The following is a 20,316-nucleotide window of genomic DNA, read 5'->3' as shown; positions in this document are numbered from 1 at the left end:
TTTTTGTTTTTTATAAATCTGCAAATATCTCGGTAACTATGCGAAATATGACAAAATATCAAGAGACCTTTTTTGTAGGACATTGAATTTCCTATAAAAAACATTAAAATGATGTTTTGTGAAAAAATAACAAATTATTTAAACAACATTATTATTTCACGAAAGCGTTGCTAATATATTAACCCAGACCTAACCCAATACGTCAATAATATTCATTATTAATTAAGTTTTAATACATAGACATTTCTTGAGTCTCGTATAAGCAGTTGTGAACGGAGTCTTTACGTTCCCTCGACCATCATTTCGGGGAGGAGGGGGGAGTTGTTTTGCAACTTCACCGAAATATAAATATACTCGGAAACTGTGCAGTTAATAAAAAAATGTCATAGGACATAAATTATTTTCCGACTAAACCACGCCCATTCAACACCTGTGACATATATTTTTTTCTTAGAATAACCCCAAGAACACAAATTTAACCTTCAAAGTAGGGGCCACGGAAATCGTAATCTCCGCGCAGATTGTATAAAAAATTAAATGTTCTACTAATGTAAAATTTACATAAGGTCATTAAATTTCATGAATAACTTATATGAAAATGCGTGATTTGGACAGTGGAATAACATATACCACTTTCAAAATTAATAATATATCCTAGATGTTGATCTACGATAACACATAATTAAAAATTTCATTAAGAACAACTTGAAAAAAAAATTACTTTTAGAATTGTATTTTTTATTTTATGATTGCAACTTTATAATTATTTCAATGAATATTTATATACTGTTTGCTTCGATTACAAGATTTTCTGTATTGCACACTTCAATAGCTTTAAAATATTCGTCATAAATTGGAGGAATTTTGTATACTTTTGTTTTGTAAGTTGTCTTGAAGTAATGAATAATGGAGGCAATTACAGTTTATAAAATAATTTTGGTCCCCTCCTTCTTGACAAATGATCTAAAGCATGAAACTCCTCCTTAAAATCCATTGATGTTTTATAATAAATTTTATTGTATCATACGATTTATTGCACTTTTCCATTAATTTATAATATTCTTTGGTTTTGTAGAGATAATTATGTTTTTCTGCTTATTTTATTGCAATTTGACAAAAGTTCTTTCATAAAAATGAAATATACTTGATAAGACATAATACTAAATTGAAATCTCGATTTTTTTGGTTTCGTGACTTAGATTACTTTCATAATAACCGGCTCATGTAAGAAATGACTAAACTAAATTACAAAAATGTTATACAACATAATGAAGACAATGAAAATGTAATCTTAAAAAATAAATGAACAATCCACGACTTTCGTTTTAGAAAATAACAAGAAAAGCCTAAAAAATTACATATCTAAGAATAACCCTTTAAATATCATTGCTCTAAGGTGTTGCATCCCCTATTTTGCAAAGTACTCTTTTACAATTGTCCTTCAAATAACCTGCTAAACCTAAACGCTGAAAATGAGTTTAGATAACCTATATAATGATTCGAGATGCCTTCTCTATCCAAATTGTCTCAATTACTGTGAATCATAAAAATTGATAAATCGTTTTTCCACTGCTCTTTTTATAAAAAATTTATCTCTCATGTATAGTAACAGCACAATTAATCATACATAGAAACGTATAAAATAAATATTACTTCAAATAAACAACGTTTCCCTGTCCTTCCCGTCACGCTTGAATCGCACGTGAAAATTTAAAATACACATTTCCGCCTCGAAAGCTGAGCTGTAAACGCAACTGTTTGGAAACTTTCACACGCCACTGTATCGGAATAGATGCAGACAGTAGCTAATTGATACTCGTAGCTTCCCGAATGAAAAATATTCCTCTTTCGCGTAAACGAGGACTTACCGCTCGATAGATACTTCAATTTTTCCCCGCTAAACTGCACCGACCACAACTTCAAATATTTGTACAAGGTTATTGCACACGGATCTCTGCTCCTTTTCGCGGTTTTCACTGCACCATTTTTTGCCGTGAAGTTTGTTCCCGGATAGGAACGCCGGAAACCCGACTAGAAACGTGATAAAATAGTCGAGTATCGATACGAATCACGCCGACTGTTGATCCGCGCAACGTTTTCCAACCAACCTACGAGCACGGCGTCGGCACGACAGCTGGAGGATTCTTCAGCGGTTGTTTAAACTTGACTCATTCGATCTCCCTCGACGCACGAACACTCCAGGAACCGGCAACTAAAATTGTCTTCCCGGTCCACGCGGGATCGGAAACTCAACTGCTCTACTTTTTCTATTTTTATATCGTTTCATTAGAACTCAACCAAAATATCCCCCTTTCCATCGACAGTGTACGCTCGCAATTGCATCGAGACACACGATGATTCACCGTATCCTAAGAGATCGTGTCTAAATACAACGAGTTAGCGATCGTCGGTTTGCTATCTTTTCGGTTCGGATCGAGGGTTTCGTGGCGATCGTTTATACAACGTTTTAACGTTTGCCAAGCTTCTTTGTTGGGTCTAACTCGGTCCCTGCGGTAATCTTGTAGTGATTCAGAGCGAGCAGTCTCTGGTCGATTAAATCGTTGCTTCCGTTGCATAATGCAACGCGGGGCACGCACGCAGCCGCATCCCGGCAGTAATCTCTAGAGAGGGTCCGGGCAATCACAAAGGAGCTATTACTCGAAATTAGCTGGCACGTTCCGTGGAAAGTAATCTTATCGGTGGCAGGACCGCGAGATTCAGGGAAGCTTTACGTCTTCTAGTTCGATCGGCTCTGACGCCTTCCGATATCTTATCGAACGGTCCACCAAATTATTATTATCATCCCCTCGATTCATTTCAAAGACAGTTATATTTTTTTCTCTCCTCTGCCTTTGTCCATCGATCGCTTGCGTATTTTAATCCCCTCGAAACTTATTAACGAGACGCTGATCGATCAAATGCCAATTAAACTCGCCGGGGAAAAAATATTCGCTTCCTCCAATTTGCTATTAACGCCTAACTTATTATTTCTTTGCGCTCTTTTGCTCGATTTTCTACGATCGTCTCCTCCCTTGGCTGCTCTTACGTAATTCCTTGATCCAAGATCCAAGTTCTCTTCCCGAACGTAATTCTCGTTCGAACGATTTCCCTCGTCACGAATTTATTACCCCTTTGCGCCCTTTCTCGCGACGCACTTTCCCTCCCCCTGAGTTATGATTCCACTGCAAAGCGACTCTACAGCATCTTAGGGGTTGCAATTGTCTCGACGACACATTTGCCGCCTATCTCGCGATTCTGAAGCTATAAAACAACGCAAAATTATATTTATCCCTCCTGTCGATTCCCGAAATCTTTGTCCAAGATCCCTAGATAATTCTAATTAGTATTTCTTGATTTAGCCTTTACGAATCAATCACTCGAAGGAACTCGTCGCTCCCCAAAGTTCCTCGTTCGTTTTATTCGCCCTATTGGGAAAAATCAATCCTTCGGCTAAGGTCGAGTCTTCGATTTACGTTTACGTACTTCGTCTTCCCTCCCGATCTCTCCTTCGGCGCGGAACGCCCGTTTTGCATTCACTTACGCCGATGAAGCACTCTTTCGCGCGTGCACGTCGCGCTTCGAATTCTGGCGGCAACAATGAGAATTCCGGACGCCTCGTTCGAGGCTACGGACTCATCGATTCACGCCCGGGACGAGAGATTACGACGAAATCGAATCGCTTCGCGTTCTACAGCGGAACAATTACAGCTTCTTGTTCGTACGAATATTCATCGAAATTAGAGAAAGAGTTCTACGCGAGAGGATATTCGCGAGAATCGTGATTCCCACCTCCTTATCGTTTATCTTCGATCAGGTTTGCCCGAACGATCCAACATAACGAAGACACAGAACGACGCGACGAATGCGAACGCAGAACCGCGACTGCTCGCTCGCACGAACGGACAGTTGAGATCAGACAGAAATTCGACTAGGCTTGCCGCGAGAACGACAAGAAAACCAACACGCGCCTCTTTCCGCTGGCGCCTAGTCTCCCTCTCCTGGCCAGGATTCCCCTCTTACGGGACTATCATCGGTTTTTTCTTTCTTCGTTTCGTAATACCTCCTAGCGTTTAATCGGTTAATTAACGTTCCATCGCGTGCACTCGCGAGACGAGAACGAGAAAGGAGCATGAGTCCTAGGAGGACTTACTACGAGGGTTTAAAAAAATTCAATTTTCTCTACATGTAGGCTCCCACAAGATTCGTGGAGCCACGTTATTTAGTAATAGATAAATCCAGTACCTAATTATCAATACTTTAAATTTATTAACAAATATATTCACGCTTGTTGATAATTAACGTTTCAATGTTCTTATGTAACTGCGTTCTGTTGTCTTAAGAGAAATTTGATGTAACTTGAAGTGATTATATACTTATTTCAAAATAGGTGGGGATTGTATTTAATCAATGAAAACTTTGCCCATCCCTCGTGGGCCCGTCCTCCCGACACTCGAAATCCCACCCACTGGGGGTTGTACGGGGGTGAGCATCCGCGGTCCCAAGGGGCAGGCAAATGGGCCCCAAGTACGGTGTGCTTAATGGCTTAATGATACGTCAATTCCGTTTGTAACATAAGGTACTTGCCAGATTACCAAATCAAGTAATTTAAGTAATATTAAACTAAATGACATATCCTATAAAATGTTGGAATTCCCAACACTACATTTTCTTATGGTATCGAGTCACGATGGACAAAAACCTACACTCGCGTCGGGATTTATGTTGACATGTAAGGTTCTATTATGAATGATCAAAAATAAAGTTAATGATGTAAGTGAAAGCGCTTATTTATCGTGTAGATGTGTTTATTGGAGTTTAACAAAAAGAAGAAAATATTTGAAATGCAAACTAATTCCTATACAGATACAAAATCATGTAAAAAAAGCAAAATTTTTAATATAACTTCAGGACGGAAAGTATGTTGACATTGTAATTTAACATCTTACATTATTATAATTTTTTTAGTATGAAGTTTGATATCCTTTGGCTCTTATTACTTCTAAAACGTGACTTGGCATACTTCTAATTAATTTTGTCAGCATAGTGGAGCTTAATTCGTTACAATTTTTCTTCGATGCTTTTATAAATTTTAATTTTGTGTATCTTTCAGATACAGTTATTTGGCGATCTAAATCCTCCCGCAAATGCTCGATCGGGTTCAAATCGAGGCTTTGTGACGGCCGTAGAAGCAAAATATTGTTGGTTTCAACAAATTCTTTCAATCCTATTTCTTTCTTTATGGATTGTAGAATAAAAATTTTCCTGTAATAATTCAACACACTTGGAACCGGTCAGTTTCCCTTCAATTATTGCTAAATTTCCAATTCGATCGTTATTAAAACAAGAATTGATTTAAACGCATCTCTTACTTTCCTTCATACATATTGTCTTCGTTTACTTGAGTTCATTTCAAATTTCAATTCATCGTTCCAAATAACTGTTTCCCAAAATAAAATTGGCTTTTTATAATATTTCTGAGCAAATGTTAAATGATATATGGCCATGCAAATTGCCTTCTTTTATACGAGATTTTATTTGCGTAATTCTAATGGGCAAACATACATTTTCCATTAATTCTCTGGCACTTAAGAAATGGATATTTTTTAACTTCCCAAACTATTTGTCTATCTTGATGTATGGTTGTCTTTTTCCTTCGTCCAGTTCTAGTTAAATTTTCTGATCTTCCAGTAAAATTTATTTTTTTAAATATCTTTCTTACATCTCTTGAAGTGCTGAAGTACAGAGCAATTTTTTTCAAAGATTCGCCATTTGCTCGACAATTTTAAACCCGTTCTGTTGCACTCAATCCTCTAACTTTTAGCATTTTGTGAGAAATTGCCGTTTTGCCGAGAAATTTACATCATAATATAAAATATATACACAAAATATATCGTTTCAACTTCTTTAGATATAAAACCATACAAATAACTAACTACAAACCTAATATTCTAATAAAAATTTGAAATTTAATAAATATCAACTTACTTTTAATTTGAAAATCTAGAACAACAAATGCAAAGTCAAATTTTAAACCAAAGGGAAATAAACGACAAAGGTATGTAAGAATACCTAAAAATTAAAGGTGTCAAACATAAATACCGTCGTGTACGACAAAACTTAACTCATAATCATTACCTTTTAATAATATAATATTTAATTACAAGAGTCGTTGTTCATTGTGGGTTTGTGTATTTAGTCAAAAACATATAAAATGAGGTAGACGAAATAGTACGTTTTAAAAAGTGAAATACATTTTTGTAAAAGTCTTCCTGGCAAAAAATTCAATAATTTACGAATACTAATAATTTAGTAATAATTTAATGTTTTGAAATTACTTATTTTTTTTGTGGACTGTTCAAATAAGATATTTCCAATATATTATTTTCACTTACAGTAACTCTAATATTTTATCGTTTTGCCATTTGCTTCGATGATTATTGTACGTCTTCTATATAATATATAATAAAATAATTATATATTTAGTGTATTCGGCCACTTCTGGGAAAAATTTTAATGGGAGATTCTAGAAGCCAAAATAAGGCGAAAATCAAGAATATCAATTTCTTGACTGAGGCTTCACTAAAAAGTTATTAACAAATTAAATTCAAAAATTTCAAATAGTTCTGGAAAAATTATTTTTGGTTGTAGGGGTCAATTATAAGCATTTTTGGTGAATAGACATATCCCTGAAATCCTACCCACTTTTGAGAAAAAAATTTGGATAGGTGCTGCAATTTTTTGGCAAAAAAAAAATTTTTCAAATCGTTCTGAAAAAAATTATTTCTGGTTGCAAGAGTCGATTACAATCATTTTTTGTCATTACACATACCCCCGAAATGCTACACATTTTCGAGAAAAAAATTTCTTACCGAAAATCTAATTTCAGGCCAGAAATCGTTCCCCGAAATTTCATGCGTATCTTTAAAACACCATAACTCCTGAACGGATTGGACGATTTTAATGTTTAAAAAAGCAAACTACGCGTATTTTGATGGAGAATATGTACAAATCGCAAAAATATTCGAAAAGTTGGTCCTTGACCCCGCAAAATGAGAAAAACCCCATAAAAATGGTCCAATTTTCAAACAGCCATAACTCCTACAATACTGAATATATTTCAATGAAACTTTTTTCTGAAGTAGATCTCATGGGTATCTAGAAAAAAGTATTAGACAACTTTTCTGTAGGTTGTCAAACAAAATTACTAAAAATCAAAAACGAATTTTTAAGAAAAATCGACAGGGGGTAGGTGCCTAAATTTTTCGACGAAAAAAAAATTTTTCAAATCGTTCTAAAAAAATTATTTTCAGTTGCGGGGGTCAATTACAATAATTTTTGGTGAATAGACCTACCCTCGAAATCCTACCCACTTTCTAGAAAAAAATTCAGTACGGGTGAAACTTTAAACGTTAATAACTTTTTAACGAAATCTCCATCAACAAATTAGTATTCTTGATTTTCGTTTTATTTTGACCTCTAGAATCTCCCACTAAAATTTTTCCCAGGGGTGGCCGAACACCCTGTATATATACAGGGTGTTCGGCCACCCCTGGGAAAAATTTACATGAGCGATTCTAGAGGCCAAAATAAGACGAAAATCAAGAATACCAATTAGTTGATGGAGGCTTCGTTACAAAGTTATTAACGTTTAAAGTTCCGCCTGTAGAATGGCAACCTGCGTACAGCTGCGTTCGCGCGGAAGGTTGCGGCAGACCAGTGCTAGTGGTTCTCACGCAGCATGAAAAATTCTACTTACCGACGCTATCGACAGCCTTAGATTTTTGTCCATTTAGGGAAATGCGAACACCTTACGTTGAATAAGATTCAACCTGTCTTATGAAAATCCAGAAGGGCATATCAAAACTCGCCCGACGAGATTTTCACAGAGAAAGGGTGAATGTCACTTCCGATACCATAACGTTGTGCACAAAAATCACCCACACGCGATCATACACGCCCCACAATCGTCCACAATGTCCGTAAGTATCCACAAATAATCCTTTCAGGCACTAACCACTATGCAATTAAATAAACACGCACCGCGATTACGGTATTCGTGAGTGAGTATGTGTACGTGTATCACGATTGTTCCGAGTTACTTACGAATAGAAACGTTCTTAATTTTTCAAATACACTACAATTTAAAAATGTAAAAAGGAATCGTAGGATAAATGAAATTTTCCCATCGATTTGCGTTCACGTCGAAGAATGTAACAATACTAGCAGCTGACTGTGCCATCGATCGACGAGGTTCTGAGAAACAAATGCCGAAAAGGACCCCGATTCTACGTCACTCGTCTCGCTTATCTCTCTCTCTCACACACACACATACACACAAACACATGCACTCTGCGCTCAGTGGAGACAAAGGGCAACATCGGCACGTGTTTGGCCAGCTAGTTAGTCGTAAAAAAGAATCAGTCAAGACAGTTCACGCGACACATTTTAGAGATATTTCATTCAGTTATGTATTATCGAGCATGTAAGAAATACAGTGATATAAACAATCAGCGAATACTTATTAAATTCCTTTTTACATTTTTAAATTAAAGTGTATTTGAAAAATTAATAACAATTTTATTCGTAAGTAATTCTGAAGAATCGTGGTGCACGTACACATAGTCACTCACGAATACCGTAATTGCGGTGCGTGTTTATTTAATTGCATAGTGGTTAGTGCCTGAAAGGATTATTTGTGGATACTTACGGACATTGTGGACGATTGTGGGGCGTGTATGATCGCGTGTGGGTGATTTTTGTGCACAACGTTATGGTATCGGAAGTGACATTCACCCTTTCTCTGTGAAAATCTCGTCGGGCGAGTTTTGATATGCCCTTCTGGATTTTCATAAGACAGGTTGAATCTTATTCAACGTAAGGTGTTCGCATTTCCCTAAATGGACAAAAATCTAAGGCTGTCGATAGCGTCGGTAAGTAGAATTTTTCATGCTGCGTGAGAACCACTAGCACTGGCCTGCCGCAACCTTCCGCGCGAACGCAGCTGTACGCAGGTTGCCATTCTACAGGCGGAACTTTAAACGTTAATAACTTTGTAACGAAGCCTCCATCAACTAATTGGTATTCTTGATTTTCGTCTTATTTTGGCCTCTAGAATCGCTCATGTAAATTTTTCCCAGGGGTGGCCGAACACCCTGTATATATATATATATAAGTGGAGGGTAAAATCTTAAATTTAAAAACTAAACAAGCGGTCTTTTAGGTTTCCTTTTTAAAAAATAACAAAAGAGGTTTAAAAGTTACCCTTTAACCCTTTTTTACCCTCCACTTTGAAAAACACTGTTTTACAATGGTGTTTGATAATTCTGAAGTACTTTATATAATGTATACTTCAAGCATATAAGAAATAAAGTGAACTAAATTACAAAAGAGGCAATGAAAATGCAATCTTAAATTTAAAAACTAAACAAGCAGTCTCTTAGGTTTTCTTTTTAAAAAATAACAAAAGACGTCTAAAAGTTACCCTTTAAATACCGCTGCTCTAAAGGGTTGCACCCTCTACTTTGAAAAACACTGTTCCACGATTGTCGTTCAAACAGCCTAACTTATCGGTACAATAAATCATTACGTTTGTGACTTCTATTACCAATTCCATCTTGCCAGTAATTCGTTCCTTTTCATCCATCCTCATAAAAAGTGACGTTCAATTGAAACGTAATTCTGTTGAAGGAGGATACAAATTAATTTCCGCTGCCAACGTCGTATTTACCACTCTGATTAATCACCTTCGTTGCGGGAACATTGTCGTTTCCCTTACTTCGCCCTCGACCCTCCGGTTTGCGATCCACCCCCTCCCCGAACTCACCGTGTCCGTTTATCTCGCGCGAAACAATTTTTTAAACTCACAGCCTCATTTGTTAGTCGCGGCGGCAACGATACGCCTCGAGAAACGAGGATAAAACTTAATTCATAGCCAGTACATAACCTCTTAGTCAGGATGAACGTGAGGCTTCTAATTAATTTTCAAAAGATCTTCATCCCGCGCGGCCCACCGTAAAATATTACACGAATGTTTCATTTCGGACACAAGCCTCGGCTATAAACGTCAGACTCTCGTTGCAACTATTTCCCTCTCCGCTTTTCACTTTCAGCGCGGTTCTTCTTTCGTACCCTTTCCGTCTTATTCGTCCGCGGCAGCTCGATCCGTTGCTCTTATTTCCGCTTTCTACGATCTTCTTTTTTATCATTCGCGCCCAGCCTTCGTCTCTTCTCTTCCTGTTACTTCGCGACGACCCGTTCGTTCCTTCCGTGCCTCGGGTTTCTTTACCCTGACACGTCTAACCTTTTTTGCGCCGGTGTTTTCGCTCCCTACGAAAATTATGAATCTTTTTAAGGCACTTTTCTTCTGGATTTTCGCGAAATCATAACACTGGCGTTTCTTTCCTTCTTTCTTTGCCCCGGGACTGCGAATCCCCTGCTCGTCTGATATTTCTTAATCTTCCTTCGCCCTCGCGAGCACATTCTTTCCAATCGTCTTATACACTTTCTTCGATTTCTTCCAGTCCGCTTGAGTGCATTTTCCGCGATTCTCTCCCTCGAAATAGCCGCATTATTTTATCTTCTCACATATAAATCGACGGATTTGCAGCAATATGATGGCAGCTTATTTTCCTCATACGTGTATGTTTGCTTTATTAAAATAAACGTCAACTTTTTGCGACAGATAGCGTTTAGTTTAAACAGTCCTTGTTTTTTAATTACGTTTTGTTGATTTATTCAAATTACCCGTGAAACTGCCTCCACTTTTGCAACCCCCTCGATTGTTTTATTAAAAATTAATATGACTGGTATTTGTTCATTTCAATCATCTTTGGGTAAACAAAACAGTTTAACAGTAAAGTAAATCATTAATTTCAAATTAAGTTTCTGGCTAAATAGCTTTGAATCCTTTTATTAATTGATGTTCACCGTATTTGAACTCATAAGAAATAAATTCTCAGATCTAAAACGATTAGAAATATACAAAAATGTCTTTAAAAAAATTTTAACATCAAATAATGCACAAATTAAGAAATGCAACTACATCACTCAATAAAAGCACTATACGGTGCAAAATGACACTTCTGCGTTTGCAAGGGATGACATCTCTCGCAGGGAAATTTTCATTCGACGCTCATAACTTCATTCGATGTCTTGTCTCGACAATATCAATGTCAACTACCCGGTAATTTTCTCGAGTGGAAACTGCATTGAAATTTATGGTATCCTTATTAACGCCGTTTCTCTGCTCGACGCATAAAGACGCGTTCCTTATGATACTACTGACTGCAATAAGGCTACAAACATCGAAACTATACGTCGTTTGGAACGCAATAGCCTCCCACGTTTTAATTAATTCGTCCTATTGCGGTGCACAAGACTGTTTTCAAAATTGCTCTCACGTTGCCTCTTTCGAAATTTATGCGTTAGTAAAGATATTCAATTTTACGTAAAAGAAACTAAATCTTTAATTGTGGCATGCTTATGGCCGTACGATGGCGCTTTACGTTGGAGTACTTGACCGTAGGGGAACCCCCAAGTGAAGCAGGCCAGTCGGTCTAGGGAAATTCTCACGCTTGTTGTATTACTATTCGAAACAGTTTTATAAAACATCTCTTCTTCGCTACCTCTGTAATTTCACTCTATGGTCTATTAGACCTGAATAAATTACATTTTATGTTACTATCGGGCCACATTAATTCTAACTTTTTCGTAGCTGTACCTTTTCCCCGAATGCATATTTAACCCCTTGCCATATAATGACGTGTCTGACTCGTCATAAGTTCTTGATGTCGAGTTTCACAATTACGTGGCCACTCACTCGTCATCAAGTCTTATAAATTAAAATCAACACATTTTTACATTCACGAGGTATTCGTAAAACAGATCTATTTTTTTCGTGACCATTCCTTGTACGAATTTAAACAAAATTAAATAGTATGTGTTTAAAAAATTATTTGGAATTAAAACGTAAGTCAAGGGGTTAAAATCGATTTCCACGCAAATATAAATGAAAAAGATTTCTACAAAAACGAAGCAGTTTCGTATATTAAGTAAATCAATTTTTAAGAGTAGACCTTAAAGAGTAGACTTTAAAGAAGAGTTTATCGTTAAATAAACATTGTGAGACTAATTTCCATATTCTCCTATTACCCTGTTCTCATTTCAGTAATTCGATAGCCAGAAAATTTGTTAATCGTGAACGTTGTGTCTGTTATTTCCAATAATCGACGTTCAGGTATATTTCATTGCTACGAAACGAACGTAGCCAGAAATTCTACACTCGTCAAATTTGTTAACGTTTAATTAGAAACTTTCGCGCGCGGGACTGACGATACTCGTCTGAATAGTCTGTGACACGTTAATTCCGGGATCCTGGAATTATTTCCCATCTCGTCCTTCCACATGGTGTTTCATTGTTACGACCGTAGTCAACATCGCCATTCAGTCGCGATACGACAACTGAAACGGACGATAGAGACGTGACAAAATTTCCACGAAATTCGCTTGGATATCTCGTTGCATTTTCTTCGTAACTGCGTCCACATGATTCCGCACGAATGCCGTAGATAAACGAAAATTCGTTTTGCGATACCGTATCCAAAATTAGTCTGTAATAGATAAATTTGCACTAAAGCGAAGGGAATTTTCTTCCAACCTTCACTCGTGCATGACATAGAATTTCAGACTTTCCGATAACTTTATCAGGTTTCCGTAATTCAGCTGGCATATAAAATTCGTTTGCATTCTTTATATCCACTATTGTCGACGGAAAAGTCTACAGATTCCTTCGTTTCGATTCTGAAAATTTGGTACTCTCAGTTCGTATCAAAGACGATACTTCGATACTTTATTGTAAACTTTTAATCGAATGTTACACTTACTCTTTCAAATTTATGAATGTTTTCGTATTTTATGTAAGTGAAATCAAATTGTGAAAATCGAAACAACGAAAATAGTTTATAATATGAGTTAATGGTAGTTTTAGTGAGATATAGATATCCTCTTTTTATATTTGGAGTCACACATTCAATGATGTACGATATTCTCATAAATTAATCAAAAGAAGTTTAACTAAAACGTTATCGCAAGAATGTGTTTTTGGGAAAAGTGGATTAAATCCATTGAAAATCTCAAGTTATCAGTTTCTGTTGGATACAATAAGCGAAATATGTATGTTATTAACGAAGGTTTTCATATTTTTCATGACGACAAAGTTTATATGTATGCGTGAAAGGAAACTGTAGCATCTTATTACCTGAAACACAGTTAATATATTGCATCGATGTGGTTAAGAATTGTTCAATCAGCTGATTATAACATAAATGATATTAACCACGAATTTCTGTTGTCGGATTCATTTCTTCTTAACGATAGGGATTTTGGAGTTTTGGAAACACAAAATAGTTTCCTTTTACATGAAATGAAACGAGAAGATTTTGTCTCAACAAAATCCGTAGAAGAGGCAATATAAAACAGAGAAATTATAAATTGACTCAAAATATGCTGGTTGAGGTTTAAAAGGGATGAACTGCACGAAACTTTCTACAAAACCTCTATGAAAGAAAATACGCAATTTAAACTGTTTGATTTGTTTGGAAAAGACCTAGGAATTTTAGCAAAATTACTATGTCGCCACTGTATATATACATCTTCAAGACTTACCTATAACAAGAGAGAAATATAACGATATGCTGAGTTTACAGAGTAAAGTAGAAATAGGATTAAAATATAAATAAGTTTGTTCTTATTAAAGAATACATTTCAAAAAAACCAACTTCAAATATAAATTTTAAATTGCTATTGTTTGTATTTTTCAAAATGTATTATTTGTTATAAAAAATCGTTTATTTTCTTTAACAAGATTACTAATCATTATTGAATAACGAAATTTAACAAAGCCAATATTCTTAAGTTGATTCAAACGCAAACTTTTGAATATCTCGATGTATGAAAACACAATTTTCAAAAAGAACGACTCTAATTATCCAGACGCGAAGCTTTAATTATCCAGAGGAAAGGCAATTTTCTTCGCAGCGTTATCAACACGGTTATAGATTTCTCAAACGATTCCTTTAGGATGTCATTGTACCTCCCACCGAATCGACGACCACGCTGCTCTCGCATTATAAAATTTTATTGCGAATAAAATTTCCATCGCGTTCGATTATAACTGCGGGTCGTGCGGTAAATTGGCATGCCGTCTCGTTTCTTCTCGCGCCGGCGGGTTGGCCGTTTTCGTATTACACCGACCGTGAAACGGCACGCGAAATGGACGATAGAGACGTGTCAGAAGGGTGGATTTCACGGAATCTCATTACACTTTCTACTAACTTCCTTCTATCTCCTTCGACCCGCGCGTGGACAGTCGCCAACGAGCGTCGCGATGGTGATTTCAAAAAATTTCATCGTACTACGTGCAGCAAACTAGTTGCACGGTAACCTAATCAGTTGGTATGAGTTCCATTACCATACCATTTTTATCAAAGTAACGTAAAGGGATGCAGGTTATTTGGGTAAACGTGATCGTTCTAGTTTGCAATTAAATTCTCGACGTCGAATTTTCTATACTGACACTGTCGCTCATAAATATTATTATACAGGGGGTTCCGCATTTTTCCGTGCACACTTCAGCAGTGTGTTCTACAATTAAAAATAAGACTGAAGTGTTATATAACAAAAAATTCATAAATGCTTTGTTAAGAAGCTATAACAAAAATATGAACTGTGAAACTTGGTTGATATTCAGGACATTAACATAAGAAAAAAAATCTTTTGCAAGCATTCGATATCGTGAGTTTCTTTTCAATTTATTGAACATAAACTTGAACAATATTTCAAAATTTTATAACAACAAAAAGTTATCCCAAGCTAAATAATAGAAACTAGACTCTAATAAAGAAATATTTAAGTTATCCACACAATTCTAACGTTAAACATATTTTTTCGTGTCTCAACTAGCAGTTGTTCTCTTTAAACAAAATTTTAATAAATAAAAAAACATCACATTTCAGACTTTTGTCATAACTTCTTAATAAAGCATTTATGAATTTTTTGTTATATAACACTTTAGAACATCCTGTATATAGACTGCGGATCTTTATGCAAATTCATATTTTTGATTGAGGATCTGTCTCAACCCCTAAATACAATAATTCGTATCTTACGTATTTCTTATATTTTTGCATTTTAAGTGAATTCTGTAATTTTTTGAGAATTAAAATTTCCCATAAATGCATGAACATACGTAGTTTAATTATAGATACAAGAAAAGAAGCTACTGAATAATCTTCCTAGGGTTGTATCGAGAGTTGAACTTTCTACTTTCGCGTTCCCAAGTTAAATTTTTCAGACAATTCTTTTAGACTAAGAAGTGAGTGAAAAAGTGAAAACGATTTTACCATCTAAAATATATTTAAAACTCGACCAATCTCCAAAAGTTTAAAAAATGTTGAACCCGTCTGAAACTATATGAATTTGAAGATTAAAATCTCTTCTTTGCAACGACCTTTTAAAAACTTCAGAAGAGTCAGAGTTTTACAATTGAAAATTTGAAAAGAATTATTGTAACTTACTGGAGAATAAATAAACTTTTGTACATATATTTTGCACGTATTTAGCACGTTTCTACCTATTATATGAATATAAAGATCCCATGGTCTTATCAGGGTTGAATTATTAAGTACCATTTAATGAAAAGGAAAAATAAAGAGTACGTTTGCTCCTGATTCTCTTTCTTCAACCGAAAGAAACAGTTTTACAATTGAAAATTCGAAAAGAATTATTGTAACTTACTGGAGAATAAATAAACTTTTGTGCATATATTTTGCACGTATTTAGCACGTTTCTACCTATTATATGAATATAAAGATCCCATGGTCTTATCAGGGTTGAATTATTAAGTACCATTTAATGAAAAGGAAAAATAAAGGGTACGTTTACTTCTGATTCTCTTTCTTCGACCGAAAGATCATTAATAAGCTACAGAAATATCGTAGGAAGTTGGACGGTCTTATGGAGCACCCTTTACCCTTCCTCCAACCCCCTCCGGGTCTTGTTCTTTCAGCGGGCGATCTCTAAAGGTTGATTAATAAGTCGCTAGGTCTTCGTCTGCCACTCGTGCTTATTGTTCCGCTTTTCCACTGGCCGTCTTCCTCGTGCACTGGCCATGAAATGGGACACGAAACTGATGACAATGTAGACGCGGAACGAGCAATCTTCCCCTTCTCGCCCTTCCTTCATCTGACTTTCTTGCGCCGGATAATAAAACGGTGGTCGTTTATTTAATATCCCGATTGCCTTTCCACTCATCTTCACTGAGACTTCTTCGGTACAGTGCTCGTGGCCGCGTTTTATACACCGGAATAGAGCTTCTCGGTCGAAGTAACCCCCCTAAAAAAGTCATCGTTTCTGTGCGTCGGTTGCCCCCCTTTCTATCTCTGGCTCCTTACTTGTTTTTCAGCGTACAGTAGGATTCCGTTTGTTTAAACGAAATTTTCTGCTGGACTCTTATTGTCTAAATTACTTCTTACAATTATACAAATTAAAATGGGTAAATAAAAATAAGCCTGAAATGTGGACTGACGTGTTTTTGTACAGAGCTTCTTTTTCGAATAAAGTGAAATGTGCAATCAGGAAGCATGTAATTGGTAACAAATGCAACGATTGTTCAAATGAAATTTGCTGCTGGACTCTTATTGCCTAAATTACTTCGGAGTATTACTCCAATTATACAAATTAAAGTGAGTGAATCTACAAAAATAAGTCTGAAATGTGGAGTGACGTGTTTTCGTACAGAGCTTCTTTTTCAAATAAAGTGTAAAATGTGCAATCAGGAAGCACGTAATTGGTAACAAATGCAACGACTGTTCAAATGAAATTTCCTACTGGACTCTTATTGTCTAAATTATTTCAGAGTATTATTCCAATTATACAAATTAAAGTGAGTGAATCTACAAAAATAAGTCTAAAATGTGAAGTGACGTGTTTTCGTATAGAGCTTCTTTTTCGAATAAAGTAATTGGTAACAAATGCAGCGACAGGGAATAAAATATATTTATTTCTAAATGAAAGAAACTATATTTTTTGTCACCATCAAACTGGCTATTGTCTGCATTCTACATTGCGAAACATACGTTTCTTTAAAGACTGGTTATGGTAGGATATACATGAATCGTCGGTAAATTTAGCGTCGAAGCATCTGGTACGCATTCTCGAGTATACAAGTTACCACGTAGAATAAATATTCATCAGTCTTGTCTGAAATCCACAAGAGTACAATTCACAAGTATCGCGAGCAAGAAATGGCTACAGGCAAGGAGCCAAGTGTAGAAAGTAGAAGTGCCGTTGTCACGTTTTGAAAGGAGGAAACGTCGATTCGATAAATTGCGATGAAATTGAAATTGTAGCAATGTGCCATTCCGATGTTGCCGTGGAACGACGCGAAAGTACCGTCAGTTTACGGGCAAAAAAAAACGATTTGTACGCCTAAAAGTGTATAACAATTCGAAAGGTTCGCGAATTCGAGCGACGTCGAAGATGGATCGAAAGCTTACGATGGCGGAAAGTGCAAATTTAAATACACGGAGAGAGAATCGAATATTCATAACCACAATAAAACGTCATTTATTTACAATAGTATCAGACGAACGTGTTGTAATCTGCAAACTGTTACTACGAGCTTGAAACATAATTAAAAAGTTGAAATAAAAGTTATACGAACAAACTAATGAAAATAATTTCCACTGTGCCCCTTAATTGTTTTCAGGACTTTTGGACTGGAAATCTTTGCAATATTTCTATGTTTGATTCGCACGCAGAACCTCATAAGTTCACACTAGACTGCGAATATTTACACATTTATGGTAAATTTTAATCCTAAAAAAACTACAGAATGCACTTATGCAATACACAATGTACAACAATACAAATTATGTATACACAATGTGCAAAAATATAAGAAATACCTAATGTAAGATATGAATTATATTTAGGGATTGATACAACCCTCTGCGAAGATTCCATTTCATTAATTCTATTAACAGAAATATGAATTTATTAAGATTATATTTATATATGATTTTGTCTATGTGCATATTAAGTGCAAAATTATGAATGAATTTTACACTTAATATACACAAATATAAGAAATACTTAATGTAAAATACGAATTATTATATTTAGGGGTTGAGACAACCCTCTATGAAACTCCTATTTCATTAATTCTATTAATAAAAATACGAATTTGCATAAAGGTCCGCAGTCTAGTTATTACTATATAAACTAGTATTTTGTTATCCATTGTTAATTCTTTTTTCTTAGTCATAAGGTTCAGCTACTTATTTGATTTCTATGTGTTTTTTCACGCAAAACATCTATCGAGACAAATATCCAAGTATTTAATTTCTTCTGAGTTTTATTTTTACACTTGTCAGTGTAAGATAAAGAATCTTACACTGTAGTTTTTACGAAAATATTGTGTTTCTGTCAATTGAGACTAATAAAAAGTCGAGAAATGTTCTCCCTTCGAGAAGGAAATTTTGCGTAATATGGAACTTCAGTTTTTCGACGTCTCTTTTGTTTAACGAACCATGAAACAGCATGTGAGCTGCGAGTAAAAGATTAATTTGACCTGCGCAGCCTCAACGATGAAAGCTCGCTCCGAAACCCTATGAATCCTTTTTCGTACAAAGTTAACTAAACAAGGATGCTGCAATAAATGATCTAACAATCCAATTTGGTCAATTGCGGCAATTTTTATCGCCCCGTTCTCGTTATTCGTTATTACATTCGATGCTACCCACAACTTTTGGACGTTTATATCATTTTATCAAATATAAATTACAATGAAATTCAGTTAAAACCAGAGAACCGACAAAATCTGCTCGTTTTAATCATTAACTATCATATATACCATGCCTTCTGAAATCGCTTTTCCTCTTTTTAATTAAATTAAACTTTAAATGCTCAAAAACATCATTTTGAACATTTAATAAAATAACACTGCATATTATGATATTTTTTATTTACTTCGACGTCTTCTTGTTCTTTTTTCATTTTCTTCCAGAAAAAATTCTTTGTCATAAGTGTTTAATTATGCATAATTTTTAAAAAATGGTTGAAGTAAATGTTAGTCAATTTGGTAAGAGCTATTGAAATGATTAAAAATTGGTACCAATTTCCATTGAAAGATAAATTACGTTTAACGTTGAATGTGTGGCTTTTAAATTATAAGATTAATTGTATTTACTATTTTTCTCTGTGATTAAATACTATATTATACGATAATAATCATAATTTCAATTGGGTACACTTTCTATTTGTGAATATCAAAATTAATATTTACTTTAACGATTTCACTTAATAATTCTGCAATTTCGTAAATATGCGGTATATACATATTACGTATCGTACGCTCGTTATGAAAATTAGTAATTCTATACGAATCCGCACAACTTCAATATCATTACTGCTTTTTATTCGTTAAAATCTGGCTTCATTATATTATTTTTATACAAATTTATTTTCCAGTAATAATTTTTACTGTCGAAACATTTATGCTCGTTTTTAATAAGAGTCCTAACATTGTAAGTTCCAAGAAAGAAATAAATAATGATTTAAGGAAATAAAAGTTTTCAATGGAATGGAATTCGCACAAAATAAAAATAAAAATTCTTGTGTCAGAGAAAGAGAAATGTTGTCTGTTGATTAACGTTGAGTTTAAAATCAACAATTCATATGCTAATTTCTGCAAACGAATGTTTACCTTTTACGTACAGCATTACAAACTTTGTCCACTAAAGACGTTAAATAAATTCAATAAATAGATAAAATCGATATCCACATTCTCTTGATTAACTGATTTACATTTGTAAAAGTTCTTAATTGTGCATATTCTAATCAACATTAGAATATTGTTTTACACTCATCGTCTATTACATGTTAATTCCACTCCCGAATCATTTCACAGAGATTTATAGAAGAAGGGTTGACGTGATCGTGCCACAGAAATAAAAATGAAAATGTAAATTTCTTTGCTCTTCTTAGTAATGTCAGAATTTAATACGTACAAAGTTATATTTTCGAAACTAAAAATGTACTAAAAAGTAGCAAGAAAAATGTTGGAATTTAACATGAAACTAATTAAAAAAAGGAAAAATAAATTTGATTTACCTTATGACTTTATTCTTTACTTTATGATGTTCGAAGGATTAATTTTCTAAGAGACTGTTTAATTTTATAAAAAGTTTTAAGCATCTGCAAGGGACATTTTCTGGAAACTGTCCGTGGGAAAGGCACGTGAGAAAGTTCTGTTCTCAA

General features: G+C 35.0%; 2 protein-coding genes across 4 annotated transcripts in view; one reads left to right on the top strand and one right to left on the bottom strand.

Annotated features, from left to right (window-relative positions):
• LOC143342312 (G-protein coupled receptor Mth2) overlaps positions 1-3,922 on the bottom strand; it is a 61,013-nt gene extending 57,091 nt beyond the window's left edge. For all 3 annotated transcript variants that reach the window (XM_076766040.1, XM_076766039.1, XM_076766041.1), the window contains exon 1: positions 1,869-3,922. The gene's annotated coding sequence lies outside the window, so the exon portion shown is untranslated. The remainder of the gene's footprint in view (positions 1-1,868) is intronic.
• Nha1 (Na[+]/H[+] hydrogen antiporter 1) overlaps positions 1-20,316 on the top strand; it is a 572,935-nt gene that overhangs the window by 394,146 nt on the left and 158,473 nt on the right. The window lies entirely within an intron of this gene.

This window comes from Colletes latitarsis, chromosome 6, assembly GCF_051014445.1.
Source record: "Colletes latitarsis isolate SP2378_abdomen chromosome 6, iyColLati1, whole genome shotgun sequence".
Classification (NCBI taxonomy): Eukaryota; Metazoa; Arthropoda; class Insecta; order Hymenoptera; family Colletidae; genus Colletes; species Colletes latitarsis.
The sequence above is the reverse complement of the archived record's forward strand: the minus strand, read 5'-3'. Positions and strand labels throughout refer to the sequence as shown.